Source organism: Stegostoma tigrinum, chromosome 18 (genome assembly GCF_030684315.1).
Source record: "Stegostoma tigrinum isolate sSteTig4 chromosome 18, sSteTig4.hap1, whole genome shotgun sequence".
NCBI classification, from domain to species: domain Eukaryota; kingdom Metazoa; phylum Chordata; class Chondrichthyes; order Orectolobiformes; family Stegostomatidae; genus Stegostoma; species Stegostoma tigrinum.
In genome coordinates this window covers 15,965,232-15,989,138 of record NC_081371.1, presented here as the reverse complement: position 1 = coordinate 15,989,138, position 23,907 = coordinate 15,965,232, and the positions used below count along the sequence as shown (strand labels likewise).

The 23,907-nt window shown below is 40.9% G+C and overlaps 1 long non-coding RNA gene across 1 annotated transcript in view; it reads right to left on the bottom strand.

Moving 5' to 3' along the window:
* LOC125461076 (uncharacterized) overlaps positions 1–23,907 on the bottom strand; it is a 121,988-nt gene that overhangs the window by 59,670 nt on the left and 38,411 nt on the right. The window lies entirely within an intron of this gene.

The following is a 23,907-nucleotide window of genomic DNA, read 5'->3' as shown; positions in this document are numbered from 1 at the left end:
AAGCTGTGGAGTTTCTCTGCAATCTAGAAGCTTTCATAATCAAATTATCTAATATCGTCCACAAAGTTATCAATTCAATTAAAAAGGGCTAATTTCGTACACTTTGGAAAGGGGCATTCAGTGATAATAATTATTTCCTAAGTCATTATTTTCCAGAACTCCAGGTTCGTACCTCTCAAATTAAGATTTTATGGCCTTGCACAGCACTGAAATATCTTGAATCAGCATTGCAAATGACATCCTCTTCATCTATGACCATAATATGTCTTTCTTCCTTGGATTCCTTGACATCCCTGTAGACTTTGTCATGATTGATTGCACTAACCTTCTCCAATTGCTCTGCTCTATTTTCCTACTAAGTGGGACTGCTGGTGCTTGTTCTACTCTTATTCATCCAATCGTAAAGAAATATGGCTTTTCATTATCTCTAGAGTCTCCCAAGCATCGAATTCTTCGTCCCTCCTCATTTACATGCCATCTCCTTAATAGTACCATCCAAATACATTGTACTAGTGTCTACATGTGTGATAACTCAGTTCTCCAGCTCTATCATATTTCTCGACACCTCCACTGCCTCTGTGCTGTCAGATTGCTTGTCTAAAATCCAATCTTTGGTGAGCCATAATTCCCTCAATTAAACACAGATAAAACTTAAGCTGTTATTTTGCTCCTTGCCATGAAAACCTTATACTTTCCACAAATTCTATTCTCTTTCTCAGCCTCTACCTCAGACAGTAAAAATTAAGCACATCTTCATTTCTAACTGATCCAACGCGGATATTCCAAGTTACTATTCTTTCCAATACAAACACTGTCCCTTGTGGATAATTTCACACTGCTACAGCCCATTCATTGCTGAAACACCTATCAGTGCTTCAGTTATACACAGACTCAGCTATTGTGATCCTTTCCAGCTCTCTTATTTCATGCACTGTAACTTTTTGTTGGCATCATATGGATTTATTTACGCTGTACTATGAAAGATCACTGAATATCAACATGCTAAATGGACATCTGACCATGTTTGGTAAGTCTTCAAATTCTAGTTGATTTAGTGAGCAGGCAACAAGTCCATTTGCAACAGACTACAATACAATCTACCTCAACATTGATTCTATTGTCCTCATTGTTTGGTTTAGTTCTTTAGAGTCATGTTTGGTTGTATTCAATTCTTTACAGATAAGCATTCCCTGTAACTATATCCCTCAGGTATCCAGTGTCTAGTTCCACAATAGCTGGTCTTCAGGTGAATAAAACAAAGTAAAGCAGTTTGAACAGTATAAAGCCATTTCATTAGCAGAGAATAATTCATATGTAACACTATCATTTTCAAGCAAATGTCAGAAAAAGGTCTCAGGTTTGAAATCTAATGCTCACTTTGTGTATTTTCATTAAAACTACCAGGCCTGTCTTATAATAATACATTAAAATGTAATTACTTTCTTCTGTTAATATTACAAAGTTTACTCTTTTTATTGATCAACAAAGGAAGAATTATTTTTGGCACCATAATCTGACTTTCTTCCCAATACATCAACCTTCTGATGATTGTATTTGAGCAGTTAGATGAGCACCAGGCTGCTACCAATGCTGGATTGCAACCAGTGACAAGGAGATGCTCAGTGTTGGCCAAATTGATGTGCCCTGTGATTTTTACCATTCTACTATGGAAGAAACAGAAAGGAACTTTAGAACAAACGAATATTGGAACAGGTCCTTTTGGCTCCTGAGCCTGTTCTGCCTGCAATAAGTGTGATCCGTACCTTAATTCAATCCACCTGCTTTGGCTGCATATTTTTTCATATTCCTTCAACTAGCAAAAATATACCCATCGCACATTTAAATTTTTAATTAAGTTAACATCTACTACTTTCTGGGGATTGGTTAGCTCACTTAGCTGGACTGCTGGTTTGCAATGCCTAGTGACACCAACAGTGTGGGTTCAATTCCTACACAGGTTGAGGTTAACATGCAACACTGTCCTTCCAAAGTTCTATCCTTGCCTGAGATCTAGTGACCCTCAGGTTAAGCCATCAACAGTTCTCTCTCTCTCTCTCTTTACCCCCCAAACACATATTAGTTTGATAAGACAGTAGTGTTTTTATCATTACTGTTTTGTGTGGAAGTGAATTCCAGACTTTTACCTTCCATTGTACAAGGAAATGTTTACTAATTTCTCTCTTGTACAGCTTGGCTCTGATTTTTAAGGTTATGTCCTTTATCCTAGTGTCTCCTATTGACGGAAAACATTTCTCTCTGTCTCCTCCATCACGTCCTTCAAAAGCATAAAAAACTCAATCAGATCACCCCATAGCTTTTAATGTCCCAAGGAATGGCATGCCGAGTTTGTATAATCTCTACTCATCTATTTTTTGTTATGATTAGGTCATGAGGTGAATCAGCTGCTCCCTTTTCAATCTTCCCAAATGGCAGCGACAAATATTCTGAATTCTTTTCAACGTGCAGCTGTATTTCTCTCCAATATAAATGTAATTAACTAGTTTTTACAGCAGCAATAAGCATCATAGAATCCCTACAGTGTGAAAAGAGGTCATTTGTCCCATTGAATCTGCTGCAACCCTCCAAACAGCATCCCACCCAGATCCAATCCCCCACCCTATACCCATATTTCATGTGGCTAACCTGCCTATCCTGCACAGCTCTAGACTGTGGGAGGAAACCGGAGCACCCAACAGAAACCCAAGGAGACGAGGGGAGAGAGTGCAAACTCTACACAGACAGTTGCCTGAGGGTGGAAATTGAACCTGTGCCCCTAGAGCTATGAGGTAGCAATGCTAACTGTTGTGACATAGTGCTACACTAATAAGTCAGTCACAATGTTTCTTGATTGAAAGAAAAATAAATCTGAGATAACTTTTTTAAAATTTCTAATGTCTGAGCATTCTGATTGATCTTTAGAAATAGCATTGGGTTATATTCCTAAGAAACTTTATCATTGAGGCTATTCCTGATGATTTGCTTTGAACATTGGAGTGATAACACAGGGTTCTAGGAATTGTTCAGGTCAGACAGAATTCCAGTCTGTTGACAGGGATATATAGGAAAACAAATTTCATCAACAGTCATCATGTTAGCTAGCTGGCATCATCTCATTTATGGGCCATTTTTCTCAGAAGCAGGAGGGAAGTTGACAGGGCTATCTGCCTACAATCAGGTAGTGTCAATTAAGTATATTTCTATGTCTATAAAGGTCTATTGTCAGAGCCCGACTGGAACTTTCCAGTCAGCTTCTTGTGCTTGCTCAGGCATCAGGGATGAGGCCTGGAGGTGGTGTCCCAGTGGCCGACTGGGTTAGGGCATCTTCCTGCTCTTCTTTGCTAGCCTGGGTACAGTGCTATTAAAAGCCACCACATTGAGGATTCATAATGACTGATAGGCTGTTCAGACATTTGTTAAATAAACTTTTTAAAAGGTTCAAAGTGGTGGCTTCCTCTTGTTCAGTTATATCTGAAAAAGGCTACAGATTCCACTGACCTCCCCACCACCACCCAACCTGCTACCTTCCAGTTTTAACTACCTAATCAGTGTTCTTTTTTGGAGAACCAATTTGTCCTCTGACCACTAACTGACCAATTGGAAAAGAAATACTGCCAGCTGAATTCCCTGTATTGCGCAGGGTTCTGTAGCTGATTTAAGCCCAGGCCCAGAACTCAAAAGTCTACACCCAGGTTTATTTGAAAACTTATGAACCTGTAAAAAAAAAATCCATTGTTGGACAGTTGATGTAATACGTTTAGTACTTTTAATGCTAGTTATCTTCTTTGTGAATCTACTTATGTGCAACTCAGGTATATACCAATTTAATGAGTAATTTTTCTCAGTCTGCTAACTGGTGTTAGTTATGGTATTTTCCTTATTATTGAAGATGGCTGGAGAGTGAAGTGGACATTTCATATCAACATCAATATAAAACAGCATGGCTAAAGGATCATTGTTGGTCTAGTGCCAAAATGGCTACATCACAACTTTCACATTTTGAGCTTCACTCTTCAATCTCTACCCTCATATGAACACTGAAAAGCAGGCAGACCATAGTTATTCACCTCAGCAAATTAATCAGCTCAGACTAAGTGCTGTGGAAGATGACATGCTGATGGAATTAATCTAAAAGTTTACATAAAAAGCATTCTTATTATAAAACATTCATTGTCCATCGAATATATAAATAAAGGAAACACTGAGAAGCTCCAGTTTATAGAAACCAGACCATTCCTGTTGTTGTTAATGTAAAGCTCTTGAGCTTTTTAAGAGCTGCCACTTGATGGCATAATTTAAATCATTCCCCCTCAATGTGTACCCATAGAGCTACAGAAAGAGTGAATTGCCACAGACTTCAGCCACCCAACAATTCAATCTCTAGTTAAGCATCTGTTGGGAAGATCCTTGTGTATGACTGATTCTGCCATAGTCTAGCATTTTCCACACTGTGAGATATGATGTAAGCCTTATGCTACCAATTTGGATTCCAGAAGCCCTTTCATCTGGAATTGTGGTTGAACCAATTATTTACTAAAGGAATATTATTTATCGAAGGGTCACAAATATCAGCTTGTTCCCTACTTGGTTTATTGTACCACAACAAATGCGTTTCTCTGTGAGAATTAGTCAGGTGGAAATATGAAAGGGCCATTGTGAATTGCGCACTTTACCTCTAATATATTCTGAAAGGGTGTTGAGATGATGCTGAATGATTGCTTCATCTTCAATTCAATGAATGAATACATAAAAATATCTTGTAGTCGTTCCTTATCCCATTGTTTTAAAAGTGCACACTGTTCAGTGTGATATACAATGTATCAGGTTGAAATTTCCTCCTCCTTCTTCCATTAGATTACATGCTATTAATTTACACAATACTGCAAGACCTTAAAACAATGAAGAGCTGACCAAGGGTCTGTGGATATAATATATATTCCTGATGCAACTCATATTATTTTGACTGTTGCCTACCTTTTCCTTGATTATTCTCTCTCCATGTCCCTTGCTCATTCAAATGAAATTCTCTTGCTACTTTTCTGATTGCTGTGTTCTGATTGATCCATTGAACTATATCCATCTCCACATTCATTTTCACCCAGTGAAAAGACATCTTGCCTTTATTCTGAATCTCATCAAGTTCTTAAGATGAGTCAAAGTACTTCACATGCATTAACTTACATTTTAAAATCTAATAATTATCCTTAAACAGGCACCTTTGGCACAACAGGCCCACAGAGAGCTTTTGTAGTTAGTGTTTGTTTAATTTATTCATTCACACCAGCACTAGAACATAGAACACTATAGCACAGTACAGACCCTTTGGCCCATAATGTTGTACTATTATCCATACGCCTATCTAATAGTCACTTAATTACCCCTAATGAGGCTGACTCCACGACCCTCCCTGGCAATGCATTCCATGCCCCTACCACTCTCTGAGTGCAGAACCTACCTCTGACGTCTCCCCTATATCTACCTCCACATACTTTAAAACTATGTCCCCTCTTAATAACTACCTCTCCCCTAGGAAAAAATCTCTGCCTGTGCATTCTATCTATACCTGTGATCATTGATTGCCCACTGGGCACCCAACAGTCAACCACATTGCCGTGGCAGTTTTCTCCCCTAAAGGGGCTACAGTGAACCAGATAGGTTTTTTCCCAATTATTGGCAATGAATTCATAGTCATCATTAGACTTTAAATTCCAGAATTTTTTTAAAAAATTGAATTCAAATTCCACCATCTCCCATAGCAGGATTTGAACCCAGGTCCCCAGGACATTACCGGGATCTCTGGATTAACATTCCAGTGATAATACCCCTAGGCCATCACCTCCCCTGTTGCTGTTCTGTCTTATCTGGCAATGTTGGTTAAGGGGCAAGTGTTTGCCTGTATATCTACCTGAAGTACAGAAAAAGGCAAATGGGACTTTGGTTTAATATTGCAAATGAAAGTCAGTAAGGTCCAAATCTACTAATCCTAGAAGATATCTGCATGTTTCTGTTGATGTTCTGACAATAGATAATTGCTGTTCCATTACACTGTGGTCAACATATCAGTCAACGTCAATAGGAGCCCATTATTCAATCAGGTATGTCTATATATCTTCATTTATCAAGAAGGTTCATATAGCTTGTTGTGTAACAAACTGCCCAATAGCCAGCTTCTCATCCCTAAAGAGGAGTGAATTTTGACTCTGAACACCACGAGCAGGCTGGCATCAGAAGCTGCCCATGAGTTACTGCTTCAGAACCCCGAGTGACGGCTAGCTCCTTTGCTTAGCTGAGGACTGGGAGACCAACCACAGCAAGGACCCTGTCCTTGTGCATGTGTTAAGATAAGGAAGCAGAATTGTGGGTCTGGTTGAGAGGGCAAAACACAAAAAGTCAAGGTTAGGTAAAGGTGTTGAGAGAATCCAGGTAGGATTCAGAGTGAGTGCTAAGAGAGCAAACAAAGAGCTCAGAGATCTGTCCTGGCTCACACCATGAACTGGGTGCATGTCTCTGACCATGCAGTGTCCTTGCTGCAGCATTACAACAATGGTTGTGTGTGCAGCCCCAGATGCAGCGTAGAAATGCAGAGTGTCCTGTAAATGGATTGGAGAGGTGTCACATAAGTTAATTGAGGCTGGCACATGTCAGATGCCAATGGCCGTACATACGAGTTGTGTGTTGTTGGTGTCCTCAGAACAGGTCGTGAGATGGTGATGCCAGTGTCCAACATGGGGGTCATTCTGAGAAAATGGTGAGCAGAACCCACTAAGTGCCTTGCTTGTAGAGATCTCCAGGCATTGAATTTTGTTCGTAAGTTTGGTAAAATAGGAAGCTGAATATTAATCAAGTGAGTTGGGATGTTAAAAAGGCATTTAAAGATCAATGATCTCTAACAATTGCCAACTTGCTGTTGCATAGCAAGAATCTCACCACACTGTGAAAAGCATAAAAGATAGAGTGAACATTACGCATGCAGCCCAATTCTATTGCACACCTTGCCAGAGTCCTATAAGATTCTGCACAATATATATTTCTGTTTCCTGCACAAGAAATGCATTCAATCTGGTAAACTGTATAGCAAAAACCAAACTTGATCCCAAGTAAGCTATAAAGCCAACAGCCTCATGGTCACTTTGCTGAACCCAACTTATAATTTGCAAGATTTTTAAAACTGAAATCAAATTCTCAAAGTGCCACAATGAACTTTGAAGGTGCACTCTTTGGTCTCAGGAATATTAGTCCTATAGCATAGTCACTACATATAAAGGACCTGAATCGTTTATGTATCATTGGAAATATGAGGTTTACTCAGCTAACACTGAGATTGAGGAACCACTAATTCAACACTATGTAAAACAAGTCTATTAGCTAGGAAAGGCCATGACTTTTGTATTAACTAGTTCAAACAAAATATTAGATATTTAGGAAAGCAAAACAAATTTACTGAGAAACATGAAAAGCAAATAATTAGCAAATTAGTTTATGTGTCAAACTACTAATTATTCCAATACACCAGCCATTAGCAACATTTTCTGTGCTTGGTTGTCAATAATTTCAATATTGCTGAGAAAACAAACACAATTTCCGAAGTTTTTCATCTTACACCCATCAGGACAATTTGCAAGAAATACTAAAGCAAAGGGAAAATCACATTTATATTGTATTCGAGCAAAGTGCTAATGAGTTTCCAGGTTGACTTTGATTGGTAGAAACACTGCTATGTAGTAGCCATGACTAAATAATGATTGACAGATAATTGCCAGGCTTGTTTAAATTTTAAGCCAGGCAGGTTGACTCCAATTTGTCAAGTCATTGCCCTGTGAATTAAACCAGAGAATAGCAGTCATGTATTGTATTGATTTGAAAGAAGCACAAACTGTGTATGCATTCTTTCTGTCTGTAAAAGGTCTTGTCTATTTGTATATGTGGCATTCAATGCACACAGTGGGCTACACCGCGAGCCTAACAGACAATCCTAGATTGGCCATCAGCATAATTCTTCATCAACCCATGGTTATTTTGCCAATGTTGTCCAGATGTATTTAAGGTCAGACACAGTGTTTGTGGGTATTGTCAGCATGGGTGGCTGGCTATTGTCAGTACTATGCTTATTGTGAAGGGGAGCCAATGGCTTAATGGTGAAATCACTAGATTGTTAGATTAGGCACTGGTAATGATCTGGGGACCTAAGTTCAAATCGTGCCATGGCAGATGGTGGAGTTTGGATTCAGTTAAAAGTCTGGAATTAGTATTCTAATAATGACCATGAAACCAATGTTATTTGCTAGAGAAAAACACTATCTGGATCACTGATGTCTTTTAAGGAAGAGAATCTATCATCTTTACCTGGTCACCTTACATGTGATTGCAGACCAACAACAATGTAGAGTATTCTTCGCTGCCCCGTTGTCAATTTGGGATGGCAATAAATGCTGGCCTAGTCACCAATACCCACATCCTGTGAACGAATAACAAGAAAAGCTGAAGGGGTATGTATGTTTGATATGATCCACCAGTCATTGGGATGTATAACCTGTATAACTCACTTCACATGCACTCATGAAATTCATATGCTGCGTTTGTATAATAAGCAGGATATCTTGTTGTCAACAGCCTGGATTCTATATGGTAATGCTTCTACTAATCGTAGTCAACCTTCCAACTCATCAGTACTCTGCTCTTATAAAATATAAATTTCCCTTTGCATTGGTATTCTTTGCAAATTGTCCTGATGAGTGCAAGATGAAAAGGGGCAAGCACCACTTGAGTTGCTACTGCATTGTAGCAGTGTCAAATATATAGCTTCATTGGTTGCTTAAATTTTTGAATGATCTCACTCTTCAGGGTAACCTGAGGTTGACTCAGCAATATTCAGGATCAAAACAGTAGCCTTAGAGTAGCATTTTTCACAGGATGGCTTTGATGTCCATTTCAGAACCATGTTTGTATGTATTGTAAAAAAAAATCCCTTTTGGATGTTTGCAAACAGCAAGATACAAGACTGTATACAAATAGCTTGCACTACCCACGACATAATGTCCAATATTAAAATAATGTTAACTGTGTAAAGAATTACACTGATAATCATCTTAGCATTGTCAGTTGGGTTTGTGTCTACTGGTACAATGCCCCAAATTAAATGAGAAGCCTAAGAGACTCTAGGACTTTTAAAATTTTGATGTTCCTTTTAGTCCTAGACATTCATTTGCATGAAAGCTTCATACTTGTGTTGAGTGTTTGACACCATATTTTATTTTTTTCTCAGGCTTTGAAGTAATAAAATCATTTTTTCTTTTCCTCAAAAAAATGGAATTTGTTCTGCAATAACAAACTTTTTCATTGAAGCACAATACCATTGAACATTTAAAAATAATTAAAATTTTTTATTGGCATTGAGAGATTTTTAAAAAAGGAATGATTACTTTTTCCCCATCTAATCATACCAAGTGCATAACATTAGAATTTGCTTCAGAGGTAATTTCCTCCCCTTTGAGCTGGATGCATGTGTGTTCACCTTCCACTGCAGGGATTTGAGCTCAGATTGTAGGTTGACATACCAGTGAAGTGCTGAGGTAATTCTGCACTGTTAAAGGTTCCAACAAAGTGTTAAAGTGAGGTTGCATCTGTGTTAAGGCTCTCACAACATCACTTCAGAGCAGTGCAGTGGACAACAACGGATACTTGAATATTAAAGGTATTGATAGACAAAAGAAAAGCTGAGGCAGAGTAGTGGCCATGATCTTCCTGAATGGTGAGGAGGCTTGAGGGGCAGGATGACGTTGCCCTTCCTGATGTTCTAAAAAAAAACTATCAATCAAACATCATTGTTAGTTGTGGGGTCATGTTGTGCACAAATTGACTGTTGTTTTTTGTACATTAAAACTGTAGCTATATTATAGATTTGGAGATCTTCAGATTGTGACTACTGCTATGTAAATGGGAAAACTTATTTTCCCTTAGAGCTGTTTGAGCCAGGGAAGGGCAATTTAAATCACACTAATGCTTCTACTTCATGTACAGTGCACATTGCCAAATCTTACTAGCAGCTGTGCTAAACATTATTGAAGTGAATAGCTATTACAACAACAAAAACAGACAGTAGGGCCAAGAACTAGAAATGTAGTTATCAGGTATTCGGAGGCTTGAAAGCTCCATCAATGTTCAAGAGCTTGATTACTGACTGCACATCAGTGTGACTCACACCAAGGCTAGCCACAAGTAAGGACATAAACAGAGATCTTTAGCAATTCATTTATTCTGAAGATTAAATACAAATATACCTTTTTCTGGATAACAATAGAACATACTTTAGTGCAAGAACTGTGACTTTTTATTTTTGTGTCTTTTGAAACTGAACAGCAATGAGAAAGAGCTATTTTTAAAATACAGGCACTTACCAGGATGGCTGCATAATTTTACACTGTTCAAGGAATTCAATACCATTGTGATCTCTGTTTTTTTGTGGCTATATCTTCCTGCAATGTGCAGATGATCACAAGCCAATGAGTTGCTAATAAGTAAAGCTGATTGGTTCTTACGTAAATGAATAGGGGGAACTTGGAAACAGGTTACAGAGACACAGATGCTGAGAGAGAGCGAGAGAGACAGACGGAGAGAGAGAGAGAAAAAATCACACAAGTTGTTCTCCCGAGCAAAATCTGCCTCCTCTCTGCAGTAAAAAAAACCCCTAAATTTAAACTTGAGTGATAAGTTGAGACCGACGGCCCTCACCTGATTGTATTTGACTAAGCATAGTATCAAGAAGCCTAGGGGCAAAATTGGAATCAATGGGTATCAGAGGGCAGACTGATCACTGGTTGGAGCCATGCCTGGCACATAGGAAGATGGTTGTGGCTGTTAAAAGTCAGTCATTTCACCTCTAAGACATCTCTGCAGGAGTTGTTCACAGCAGTGTCCTGGGCCTTCAGTTGCTTCATCAATGACCTTCCCTCCAACATAAAGTCAGAAATAGGGAAGTTCTCAGATAACTGTACATATCTAGCACATTTCCAACTTGTCAGATACTGAGGCAGTCTATTTTCAAATACAACAAAATCCAGAAGGACAAGGGCAGCAGATACCTGGAAACACCACCATCTGTCATAGAGACATTATTGAGAGTTCTGGATGCAGGGTAATGGCTGTACAAATGTCTTGGGCAATTCGACTTAGTACATGGAGTGCTGGTGCACAACTTTGGGGGTGCAATCCAGACTCTGATTATCCACAGACAAAAAGTAGGTCACTGTGTAGCAAGTCTACTCACAACACTGGACACCTAAACACATTAGAGAAATCTTAAGGATCTAAGCTTGGAGGGCAATATTTGTAGATGTTTTCAAAAAGAACTTTGAGTTACATTATTCAGCACCCAGAGTAAAAATTGCCAATTCTGAAATGTCCTGATTGAAAACATTTGGAATCATTGCCATGTCTTCAATAAAAACATTGTGCTAACAGCAAATGAATAATTCATTTGAAGTATAGTGTCTTGTCAAATCATTGTGCGGTATTCAATTTCTTCATATTTGACTTGCTTTTCTGATGTATACTTTGCTTTATCTGTAACTTAATCTTTTCAGTAATAAAATTATGCCAAGAGTAATTTATAGAGCCTGATTTTTGTTTATACTTCCTCTGACAGGATATCCAGTCGCAATAAGTTATTTGATTTCTATATACTCCATCTGGTCATACATACGCAGATCACGAACAGCAAGGAAGTGCATTTGCAAGGTGACTCAATCATTGTCACTCTTAACTGACCTTGAGTTGTAGAAATCACAAAGTAACCATGAATGCCCGGTCTCTACAATCCTGATGTCACCCTTTGCGCAGCTTGCCATGGTTACCGACTGCCGAAGACAACTTTCTTCTCCTTGCTCACAATCCCTGACAGCAGGCGACACAATAATGCAAGTGATCAAAGGGTGAATATCATCACCAGAATTATGTTCTCCCAAAGCAATGCAACAGTTATCAAACAGGATACCATTTAAAAGGGTAAGTGATGGCCTGGTGGTATTGTGGCCAGACTGTTAATCCAGCGACCTGGGTAATGTACTGAGGACCTGGGTTCAAATCCTGCCATGGCAGATGATAGAGTTTGAATTCAATAATATTCCAGAAATAAGAGTCAAATGAAGACTATGAAACTATTGCTGACCGTCGGGGGAAAATTCCACAATTGCCTTTAGGAAAGAAATTGCCAACTTTACCTTATCTAGCTCCAGATCACAGATATATGGTTGACTCTTAACTATCCTCTTTCCAATTAGGGAGGGGGAAATAAATACTAGTCCAGCCAATGTTGCCCATTATCACATGATGAATAAAACAAAAGAGTGACAGATCTTAGTTAAATCTAGACTTTTGTACATGTACTACATGAAAAAATAATCCTCAGCCATTTATTAGTTTTGATCGATATGATCAAGTCTTTTCATTGTATCATTACTGTCCAGAATCTTTACGTTCGTCCAACTCTGACCTGTTAAACATTCCAAACTACTTTTGACACTTTTACCTTAACAGCCTCGACCCTAAGCTCTGATATTTCCTTTCTAAACCATTTTGCCTCTCCACTGTTTTCACCTTTTGGACTCTGATTACCTCCTTGGCCAAACTTTTCATCATACATACTAGTTCTTTCTTTGGCTAGTGTTGATTTTTGTGGTTTTGCTCCCATGGGATATTTACTAAGATGCTGTATAAATACGAGTTTTTAAAAAAAATCTCTATCAATAACTACAAGGCTGCAAAAAAGACTTCTACTTCATTGTTTCCACTATCTCTCCATGATAGCTCATCCACGATTAGTAACCTACCATATGGAAAGCTATTATTCAAGTCTTTGAGTTTAAATCTGTCCAGTTCCAGCACCAGGGCACAGCACCACTGTGAGGTTTAATGTATTAACAATTTCAAGAACCCGTAGGCACAACTATGAACAATCCCTAGAGACAGCGAGAACTGCAGATGTTGGAGTCAGCAATAACACAGTGTGGAGCTGGAGGGACACAACAGGCCAGCCAGCATCAGAGGAGTAGGAAAGTTGATGTTTCGGGTCAGGATCATTCAAAATCCTTTCTGAAGAGGGGTCTCAACCCAAAACGTCAGCTTTCCTGCTTCCCTGATGCAGCCTGGCCTGCTGTGTTCCTCCAGCTCCACATGATGTTATCTATGAACAATCTCTACTTTTAAAGGCTCAAAAATAAATGTTAACTGTAAACAGCATTTCAAATCAATTTTGTTCAAGTAGCAGCTGGCACAAAGGATATTAAATGTCACTGCCTAAAAGAAAGAAATGAGAGCAGCCCTATTCAACACAAATGATGATTAACAAGTTCACAACAAAGCATAAAGAAGTGCACTCCACCCAGAAAATAAAACAGTCAACAGGAACTAATCCAGACACACATGACAGTAAATGACCTCTATTAATAGGATTAATGGTTTTATCCATATCTATGTCTATAAGAAAAAGAATAAATGTTAAAATAGCCTTAGAAACAAATCACACTGATAACTGATTGTTATGTAAAAGGGGCAACATTCATTCGAGAAATAATGAAACGGTCACAAGGAAACCGTGTTCATCATGCAAGCAAACAGCTTAGCATCAATCTCTAACTCAACCAACACATGCAGACATGAGTCAGTTTCGCTCAGTCATGTGAAATTGGAGGCTCTACCATCACTGTCTGTAGGTGTAGACTACATGAGGCATGTGAAAGTGCATGCTGCCACTGTAACACACCCCCTTGGTGAGCTGACTCATTCAGTTGGCTGCATGATTGGTGTGGATCGTTTTGATGCCTACAGCCCAGGATTCAATACTGTTCTAGCTTTCTGGGGTGGATTCAGGACCTGCCTCTTTTCCCTATCTGTGGTGGAGATAAGATATTGTAAATTGGGCCTCCCTTTAGCTGTAGAACTGGCAAAGAAGTATTGGTTTTATTGTATACCATTCAATCTAGAACATTGGCAAATAATCAAATTGAAGTCATTGAGTCACACAGCACAGAAACAGATATTTTGGTCCAACTGGTGCATGCTGCACATATTCCTACACTAAGCTAGTCCGACATGTTTGCTCCAGGCTGGTATCCCTACAAAGCTTCCCTATTCCTGAACTTACCTAAGTATCTTTTATTATAAAATATGAGGTTGGATGAACACAGCAGGCCCAGCAGCATGCCAGGAGCACAAAAGCTGACATTTCGGGCCTAGACCCTTCATCAGAGAGGGGGATGGGGTGAGGATTCTGGAATAAATAGGGAGAGAGGGGGAGGCGGACTGAAGATGGAGAGAAAAGAAGATAGGTGGAGAGGAGAGTATAGGTGGCGAGGTAGGGAGGGGATAGGTCAGTCCAGGGAAGATGGACAGGTCAAGGAGGTGGGATGAGGTTAGTAGGTAGGAGATGGAGGTGCGGCTTGGGGTGGGAGGAAGTGATGGGTGAGAGGAAGAACAGGTTAGGGAGGCAGAGACAGGTTGGACTGGTTTTGGGATGCAGTGGGTGGAGGGGAAGAGCTGGGGTGGTTGTGTGGTGCAGTGGGTGAAGGGGACGAACTGGGCTGGTTTTGGGATGCGGTGGGGGAAGGGGAGATTTTGAAGCTGGTGAAGTCCACACTGACACCATTGGGCTGCAGGGTTCCCAAGCGGAATATGAGTTGCTGTTCCTGCAACCTTCGGGTGGCATCATTGTGGCACTGCAGGAGGCCCATGATGGACATGTCATCTAAAGAATGGGAGGGGGAGTGGAAATGGTTTGCAACTGGGAGGTGCAGTTGTTTATTGCGAACCGAGCGGAGGTGTTCTGCAAAGCGGTCCCCAAGCCTCCGCTTGGTTTCTCCAATGTAGAGGAAGCCACACCGGGTACAGTGGATGCAGTATACCACATTGGCAGATGTGCAGGTGAGCCTCTGCTTAATGTGGAAAGTCATCTTGGGGCCTGGGATAGGGGTGAGGGAGGAGGTGTGGGGGCAAGTGTAGCATTTCCTGCGGTTGCAGGGGAAGGTGCCGGGTGTGGTGGGGTTGGAAGGCAGAGGCAGGTTGGTTCCCGAACCTGTTCTTCCTCTCACCCATCCCTTCCTCCCACCCCAAGCCGCACCTCCATCTCCTACCTACTAACCTCACCCCACCTCCTTGACCTGTCCGTCTTCCCTGGACTGACCTATCCCCTCCCTACCTCCCCACCTATACTCTCCTCTCCACCTATCTTCTTTTCTCTCCATCTTCGGACCGCCTCCCCCTCTCTCCCTATTTATTCCAGAATCCTCACCCCATCCCCCTCTCTGATGAAGGGTCTAGGCCCGCAATGTCAGCTTTTGTGCTCCTGGCATGCTGCTGGGCCTGCTGTGTTCATCCAGCCTCACATTTTATTATCTTGGATTCTCCAGCATCTGCAGTTCCCATTATCACTAAGTATCTTTTAAATGTTGTAACTGTGCTTGCACTCACCATGATGTGGAGGTGCCTGTGTTGGACTGGAGTGGACAAGGTCAGAAATCACACAACACGAGACTGTAGTCAAATAAACCTGTTGGACGATCACCTGATGTTGTCTGATTTCTGAGTGCATCCACCACTTCCTCAGAAAGTTCATTCCATCTGCAAACCTTCCTCTGTGTGAAAAATTTTATGATAATTAAAGGATTTCATAGATTATATAGAAAGATTTCCTCATGAGGAAGCTCAAATAAGGTGACATGACTTCAAAACTGGCTCTACAATACAATATCAGGAAAGTTTATACTCTTTCCTTTAATTTATGTCATGAATATGTAATTTTAATATGGTATATTTTGAAAATAAAGCAAATCTATTAAAATAGACACAAGGAGTCTTACAAAGTGGATCCAGGAAATCACATGAGTTTTGTTGTGGATTTGTTTGCAGATGATCCAACTGTGCTAACTTAAGAACAAAAACAAAGTTGCTGGTAAAGCTCAGCAAGTCTGAAGCATCTGTGAAGGAGAAAACAAAGTTAATGCTTTGGGTCCGGTGATCCTTCCTCAGAACTTAACTTAAGAGTCAATTATGAAAGATCATTAAATAATTCAAGAATTACAGGACTGTCCTGGAGGTGTGAAAACTCAAAGTTTTTGCATTGTTGAACAGGATCTAGGAAGGATGCCACAAGGAATTCCAACATAATTGGCTTTGATTTTAGGAACAATGATTTATCAAACTCAATATTGAAAGCCAGTTAGTCATTATAACAGTTGGCTGAGGACAGCCATTTAGAGAGAACCACCTGAAAACCATGATAGGTACATCATGAAAAAGCAACCAAAAGGGAGAGTAAGGAAGCTGTCCGGGATAAAACAGAGTCAGAATACTAATAAATACAACTTAGAGTACTGTAAATGTGAAACAAGGGACACTTCACTGACTCCCAGGACCTGTTCTGCTAAACCCATCTATGGAGGCATGTCCAACAATTTACCTTCAATCAATTCTCCCTCTTTTCCTCGCTGCCTCAGACAGTTTCCCTGTATTTCTGTCTTGAACAATCAAGGTGTGACCCATCAAGTACAGACAGCATTCGTCCATCCCTTTCCTGGAGCCCTTTCCTGCTGCCTTTTAACAATGGGGCTCCGATCTCAATCACAGCCTGTCATAGACCTTAAAGAGGAAAAGAATGCTACATGTGCTGCAGCCACACTTGCTTTGACCGTATCTTCCAACACATGACCCCTATCACTTAAAAGGGCAGCAGAACCGTGGAAACTCCTGTATCTGCATATTCCCTCTCACACACACATCATCCTGAATTGGAACTACATCACTGTCCCTTCACTGTAACTGGGTCAAAATCCCGGGATTGTCTTCCCTACAGCACTGTGGGCGTCACTACACCCCAAAGCCTGCAGCAGGTCAAGAAAGCAGCCCACCACCACCTTCCCAAGAGCAAATATAGATGGACCATGAAGACAAGGACATACACATACTAGGAACAAATAATAATAACTTTATAAAGGCCACTTAAGTGCCTCAATAGGGTCAATGGACTGTTCAACATCTCCAACTCCTTTTAAACAATGGGAGACAGATCAGGGCAGGAGGGAAGGTCACACACTGTTATATGAGCTTTTCAGCTTTCAAGCCCTTTGGCAGGCAAGTACAACATCCAGCCTTGTGAGCCTACAAGTAGGTTTCGATAATTATCTTGAAGATGAATATCGCAGTGTTATAAGAAATATTGAAGCATGTTCCTTGGAATTACTTTTGCCTGCTATTTAAAGAAAGCATTTAATTAAATTAAAAATTGATGCCTTTGTTAAAAGAGTAGAATTAATCATTTCAAGCTAATAGATTATTGCTATCATTACAAGTGTCAAAGATCCTGATTTCCATACCTCTCTTTAAAACGGCTATTAGATTACAAATGATACTAGTTCATGATTGACAGCAATTTCTCCATCCAGTGCCATTTTCGACAAATAGCCATGAAAAAAGGAAAAGTTGAAAAAAATGATCTGGATTAAAATAGGCAATCCTTTTAGGCCCACAGCTCTGCAATATGTTAAATGTAAACTTCAACAGTCTGCTGATCTCTCTGTCTTGTCTTTTATGAAAATGAAAAGAATCCCAGCTTCCTGTTTAACTGAGGGTGACATTGACCGAGTTGGCATTTTACATCTTTTCAAAGACATGGCATTTTAGCTTTATTTTCAAAGAATTGGCCACCCAATGGGATTTTCCTATATAGTAGGCTAAGGTCAACGATCAAAAGAGGACTCATTATGTAAGTCTGCCATTCCAAGCTCATGACCTCAGGAAAAGAAGCAGGCACACAACACCTCATGGTTATATTTTGCAACCGCACCCATCCTTTTAATGTACATCGGAGCGCAGAAAATCTTCACGGTTTATGATAGGCTACATGTTTGTCAACTTGTTATTATAATATGTGTCTGATTGCAGATTATTTGGCTGTATCACATTTTCATCAAGGGAATGATTTCATATTGTACTCAGTGACATTTACTGCTCCCTGATTCACAAGATCCTGAAAGAATATTTCCAAGACAGGATGGTGAGTGGCTTGGAGGAAAAGTTATAATTCGTTGTGTTCCTATGTATCTGCAGTCCTTGTCCTTGAAGGTGGTAGATGTTATGGGTATAGAAGGTGCTGGTGAAGAAGCCTTGGTAAGTTGCTACGGTGCATCTTGTAGATGGTACACTCTGTTGCTATTGTACATGGAGAGGGTGAATGTTGAAGGCAGTGAATAGGGTGCCTATCAAGAAGGCTGCTTTCTCTTGGAGGTGTCAAATTTCTTAAGTGTTATTAGAGGTGCACCTATCCATGCAAATGGGTATGTTCCTTCACACTCCTGACTTGTGTCTTGCAGATGATGGACAAGAGTCGGAGAAGCTACAAGTGAGTTACTTGCCACAGATTTCTTAGCCTTTTACCTGCACTGTAGCCATAATATAGCACTTTCAGTTCAATTTCTGTTAACTGCTAACTCCCAGGATGTTGATAGTGGAATGATTCAGTGATAGTAATGGCATTGAATGTCAAGTGGTAATGGTTAGATTCTCTTTTCTGGGACATAGCCATTGCTTGGCATTATTGGTCCATAAATGCCATTTTTCATTTTTCAACTCAAGTCTGGATGTTGAAGCCGTTTTATTACATATGGAGACAACAAGGTGTAGAGCTGGATGAACACAGCAAATCAAGCAGCATCACAGGAGCAGGAAAGTGATGTTTTGGGTCTAGACCCGAAACGTCAGCTTTCCTGCTCCTATGATGCTGTTTGACCTGCTGTGTTCGTCCAGCTCTACACCTTGTTGTCTCGGATTCTCCAACATCTGCAGTTCCTACTATCTCTTATTACATATGGACATGGGTTTAGTATCAGAATAGTCATGAATCGTGCTGAACACTGTGAAATCATCAATGAGCATCTCCATTCCTAACAGTATGGTGGATGAAAGGGTAATGCAGTGGGCAAGATTTCTTTCACATAGTTCTTTCTATTTCAAACAGTGATGTGTTTCTTCATTTATCGTCAGTATTTTGAGGCAATTTTTGCTGGATTTTCTTGGGTGTATGAAAATGGCATAAAATATCCCATTGTTCTATTTTAGATCTGCAGTGATGTAATCAGAATATTAAACTTTGCCAGCCATATCTTTCAGAGAATTCAAGTAAAATCTGTGGAGAAATGGATTGTTAGGGTCTACTGAGACAATTTCTGACAGTGATGCTGGTGATATCTTGCAAAAAGGAAAACACTGACAATAGCAACACAACACATTTCAGAGAATAATCTGGATTGATGTAAACATCCATGTGATGTTGATTTTGTATTGTCTTCTGAAGCTGGGATGACAACAACAAACTTGATGTGTTGAAAAAGACGACAAATTTCCCAACAGTAGTGTGGATCTTCCATCAATTTTGAATGGCCAAAACAAATTGAACCCATCAGCCAATAATGGGTAGCTGAGAGCTTCACTATGTGTCAGATTAAATGCAATTATACTGCCAGAATGGAATGAACTCTTATCTAACAAAAGTCTCAGTTTGAAACTCTGCACATGCACCAGATGTAGCCTTGCGGTTTCAACAGATTGAAGGCAGCTGACCTCCATGAGAAGAGATTAATGGGGGCAATGGGTATTGAAATCCCTCCTAAAAAAATGCAAAGGATTGTTTTTTCTTCCAAGTTAACGAGCTGTTAATACAGTCACAGATACCTGCGGCTTTGAAATACAATTTTGGAAATTGCAGCAGTTGATTGCCTGGAAAAGGAAGCATTCTGTGAATTTTGTTAGAAGAGGAATAGTTGTGTATGTATCACAGAAGATGTGCAACATACCTTTAAGGGGCACACTCATTATATCTTCACTGTATCATGGCAAGTGATCCTCACAGCCTGGGTTGTCCAGACATGTGAATTAACATCTCTCAATGGGATGATTAGAAAATATCTGTAAAGTCCTCAGTCTCCATCTTATAAGCATAACATGCTGAGGGATCAATGCTGTAGTATATCCAACTTGTTTAGTGATTATAATGTACATCTGTAGATAAGGTGCTTTAATTAAGGTTCAACGCATTCTTAGTACTATGCACCCCACATCTCATCCTTATGTTATGGAGCTTAGACAATTATCACAGCACCACATATCATACCATGTCACATCTAGGAATCAAAGGAATTACTTTCAATTCAGAAGTATGCAATAAAAGACAGAAAAAGAAGACTCGGATTTATAAAGTACATATCATAATATTTGGAAGCATCAAAACATCATATAACTAATAAAGCACTTTTGAAAACAGTTTCCAGTGTGATATAAGAAGAACAGCAACCAGGACATTGCAGTAAGAGTTCCTGGGGTAATATTCCAAGCGCAACCACCTTCATAGATAACAAAGTGTGGAGCTGGATGAACACAGCAGGCCAAGCAGCATCTTAGGGGCACAAAAGCTGACGTTTCGGGCCTAGACCCTTCAGTTGCTTCATTAATAACCTTCCCTCCATCATAAGGCCAAAAATAGAAATATTCACTGATTATTACTAGAATTTTGATTGCTTAATCCTCTGAAGCAGCAAGATTTGGATTGACTTGATAAATGGTAAGTAGAATTTGCACCACAGAAGTGTCAGACAATATTCATTTCCATCGAGAGAGAATTAAATAATCTTCCCTTGATATTCGGTGGTATTACCAGGTCAGTTTCTCCCCAGTATAAACATCAGAAAAGTGTCTCATGCTCTTGGTTAGAATAATTGGATTGAATTTTTGTTAGATTTCCATTTACCTTCTTGCATAATGCATACACCTAGCCCTTTCTGTAAAACATAAACTTTTAGGATTGTCTTCTTTTTAGGGCTGTGGTATTACAAGGTGCAATTTTCTGCTGAGGAGGCTTGTTTGAGAGACTCAAACATCTTTTGGTTGTCCTCCTCCCATACATAAATTATGTCTTTCTTTAGGAACTCTCTCAATGATATTCATTGATGGAAATGTTTAGAGTGTGCAGTGCCAAGCCTTTGAAGAAACCAAGGCATATCTGTAGATCTTCAGTGTGTTGTGGGGTAGGTATTTTGTATTTCAGCTTCAGTTTTACTTGATATAGATAGATTTCACAACCTGAAAATACAGAGCCAAAATAACTCATCTGACGTACGTTCCCCATGGACTTCTTGCTGTTGAAAATGAGTCCTTCCTGGTGAGAAACTGCTATCAGTTAGCTAAGATTCTAATTGCGCTCTACTTTGGATTTGTTATTTAGTTGCAATATTATTGGGAATACATTTATATCTAACTACACTTTCTGTAATTCAGCCCATATGTTGCTGGAACAGATCCCCTGATGATCATTAAACCAAAAGGTAGACTCTGGCAGCAATATCTTTCAACTGGCTCGATCAGAGATACTCAGAACTGCTGATGCTGGGGTCAGAGATAACACAGTGTGGGGCTGGAGGGACACAGTAGGCCAGGCATCAGAGGAACAGGAAGGTTCACATTTCGAAGGGTCTCGACCCAAAACATCAACTTTACAGCTGCCCTGATGCTGCCTGGTTTGCTGTGTTCCTCCAGCTCCATAATGAGTTATCTCTGACTCCAACATCAGCTGTTCCTACCAACTCTGAGTGACTTATAACACCACTGCAAAGCCCATTTCTGAAGAAGGTTCCCGACCTGAAATGTCAAGTTTCCTGCTCCTCTGATGCAGTTTGGCCTGCCGTGTTCCTCTAGCTTCACACTGTGTAATCTTTCAAATGGCGTTGTGAAGATAGTGACATCCCGGGATTTCCTGGCTACTTGTATCAACTGATATTCATGTTTGGCATCCAGTTTGAAGAAGAATTTAGTTTCTGTAAACTTGAGAATCCAACTCCTGTAGTGTTGTAGTTTTATGTGGACATCTTTTTAGGGAGAGGTTCAGACATCTCATTAATGATGATGTTAATGGCAGAAAAATAGGTCACTTGTAAAGATGAACTCAATGCAAGCCAGGGACTGTGGAGTAATGTGGAATTAAACAAATGGAACACAGAGTTAATGGTCGAACTCGTCCTCAACCTCAACAGCTTCTCTTTCGATTCCTCCCACTTCCTACAGACAAAGGGGGTGGCCATGGGTACCAGCATGGGCCCCAGCTATGCCTGACTCTTCGTAGGTTACGTGGAACAGTCCCTCTTCCGCACCTACACTGGCCCCAAACCCCACCTCTTCCTCTGTTACATTGATGACTGTATCGGTGCCTCCTCTTGCTCCCAAGAGGAGCTCAAACAGTTCATCCACTTCACCAACACCTTCCATCCCAACCTCAAGTTCACCTGGGCCATCTCCAACACATCCCTCACCTTCCTGGACCTCTCTGTCTCCATCTCAGGCAACCAGCTAGAAACTGATGTCCATTTCAAGCCTACCGACTCCCACAGCTACCTAGAATACACCTCCTCCCACCCACCCTCCTGCAAAAATTCCATCCCCTATTCCCAATTCCTTTGCCTCTGCCGCATCTGCTCCCAGGATGAAGCATTCCACTCCTGCACATCCCAGATTTCAGCGTTCTTCAAGGACCGCAACTTCACCCCCACAGTGGTTGAGAACACCCTTGACCATGTCTCCCACATTTCCCGCAACACATCCCTCACATCCCGCACCCGCAATAACCGCCCTAACAGAATCCCCCTCGTCCTCACATACCACCCCACCAACCTCTGGATACAATGCATTATCCTCCGACACTTCACCCATCTACAATTCGACCCCACCACGCAAGACATTTTTCCATCCCCACCTTTGTCTGCCTTCCGGAGAGATCACTCCCTCCGGGACTCCCTTGTCTGCTCCACACTCCCCTCCAACTCCACCACTCCCAGCACCTTCTCCTGCAACCACAGGAAGTGTTACACTTGCCCCCACAGCTCCTTCCTCACCCCCATCCCAGGCTCCAAGATGAATTTCCATATCAAGCAGATGCTCACCTGCACATCTGCCAATGTGGTATACTGTATCCATTGTACCCGGTGTGGCTTCCTCTACATTGGGGAAAACAAGCGGAGGCTTGGGTACCGCTTTGCAGAACACCTCTGCTCGGTTCGCAATAAACAACTGCACCTCCCAGTCGCGAACCATTTTAACTCACCCTCCCATTCCCCAGACAACATGTCCATCTTGGGCCTCATGCAGTGCCATAATGATGCCACCCGAAGGTTGCAGGAACAGCAACTCATATTCCACTTGCAGTCCAATGGTATCAATGTTGACTTCACAAGCTTCAAAATCTCCCCTTCCCCCACTGCATCCCAAAACCAGCCCAGCTCATCCCCTCCCCCCACTGCATCCCAAAACCAGCCCAGCTCATCCCCGCCTCCATAACCTGTTCTTCCTCTCACCTATCCCCTCCTCCCACCTCAAGCCACACCTCCATTTCCTGCCTATTAACCTCATCCCGCCTCCTTGATCTGTCCGTACTCCCCTGACTGACCTATCCCCTCCCTACCTCCCCACCTATACTCTCCTCTCCACCTATCTTCTCCTCTATCCATCTTCGGATGGCCTCACCCTCTCTCCCTATTTATTTCAGAACCCTCTGCCCATCCCCCTCTCTGATGAAGAGTCTAGGCCCGAAACGTCAGCTTTTGTGCTCCTAAGGTGCTGCTTGGCCTGCTATGTTCATCCAGCTTCACACTTTGTTATCTTCGGTTCTCCAGCATCTGCAGTTCCCATTATCACTGAGTTAATGGTCTGAAGTTGTGGAATACTATGTTGATTCTTCAAGGGTGTAAATTACCAAAAGGGAAATTGAGCGTTTGTTTCTTTGGCTTCTGTTTGACTTTGCAGCCCTACGACAAAAATGTTACTGCAATATGGAAAATTGAAATGGGAAGAGACTGGAGGGTAGGGTTCTCCTTGTGGATAGAGCAG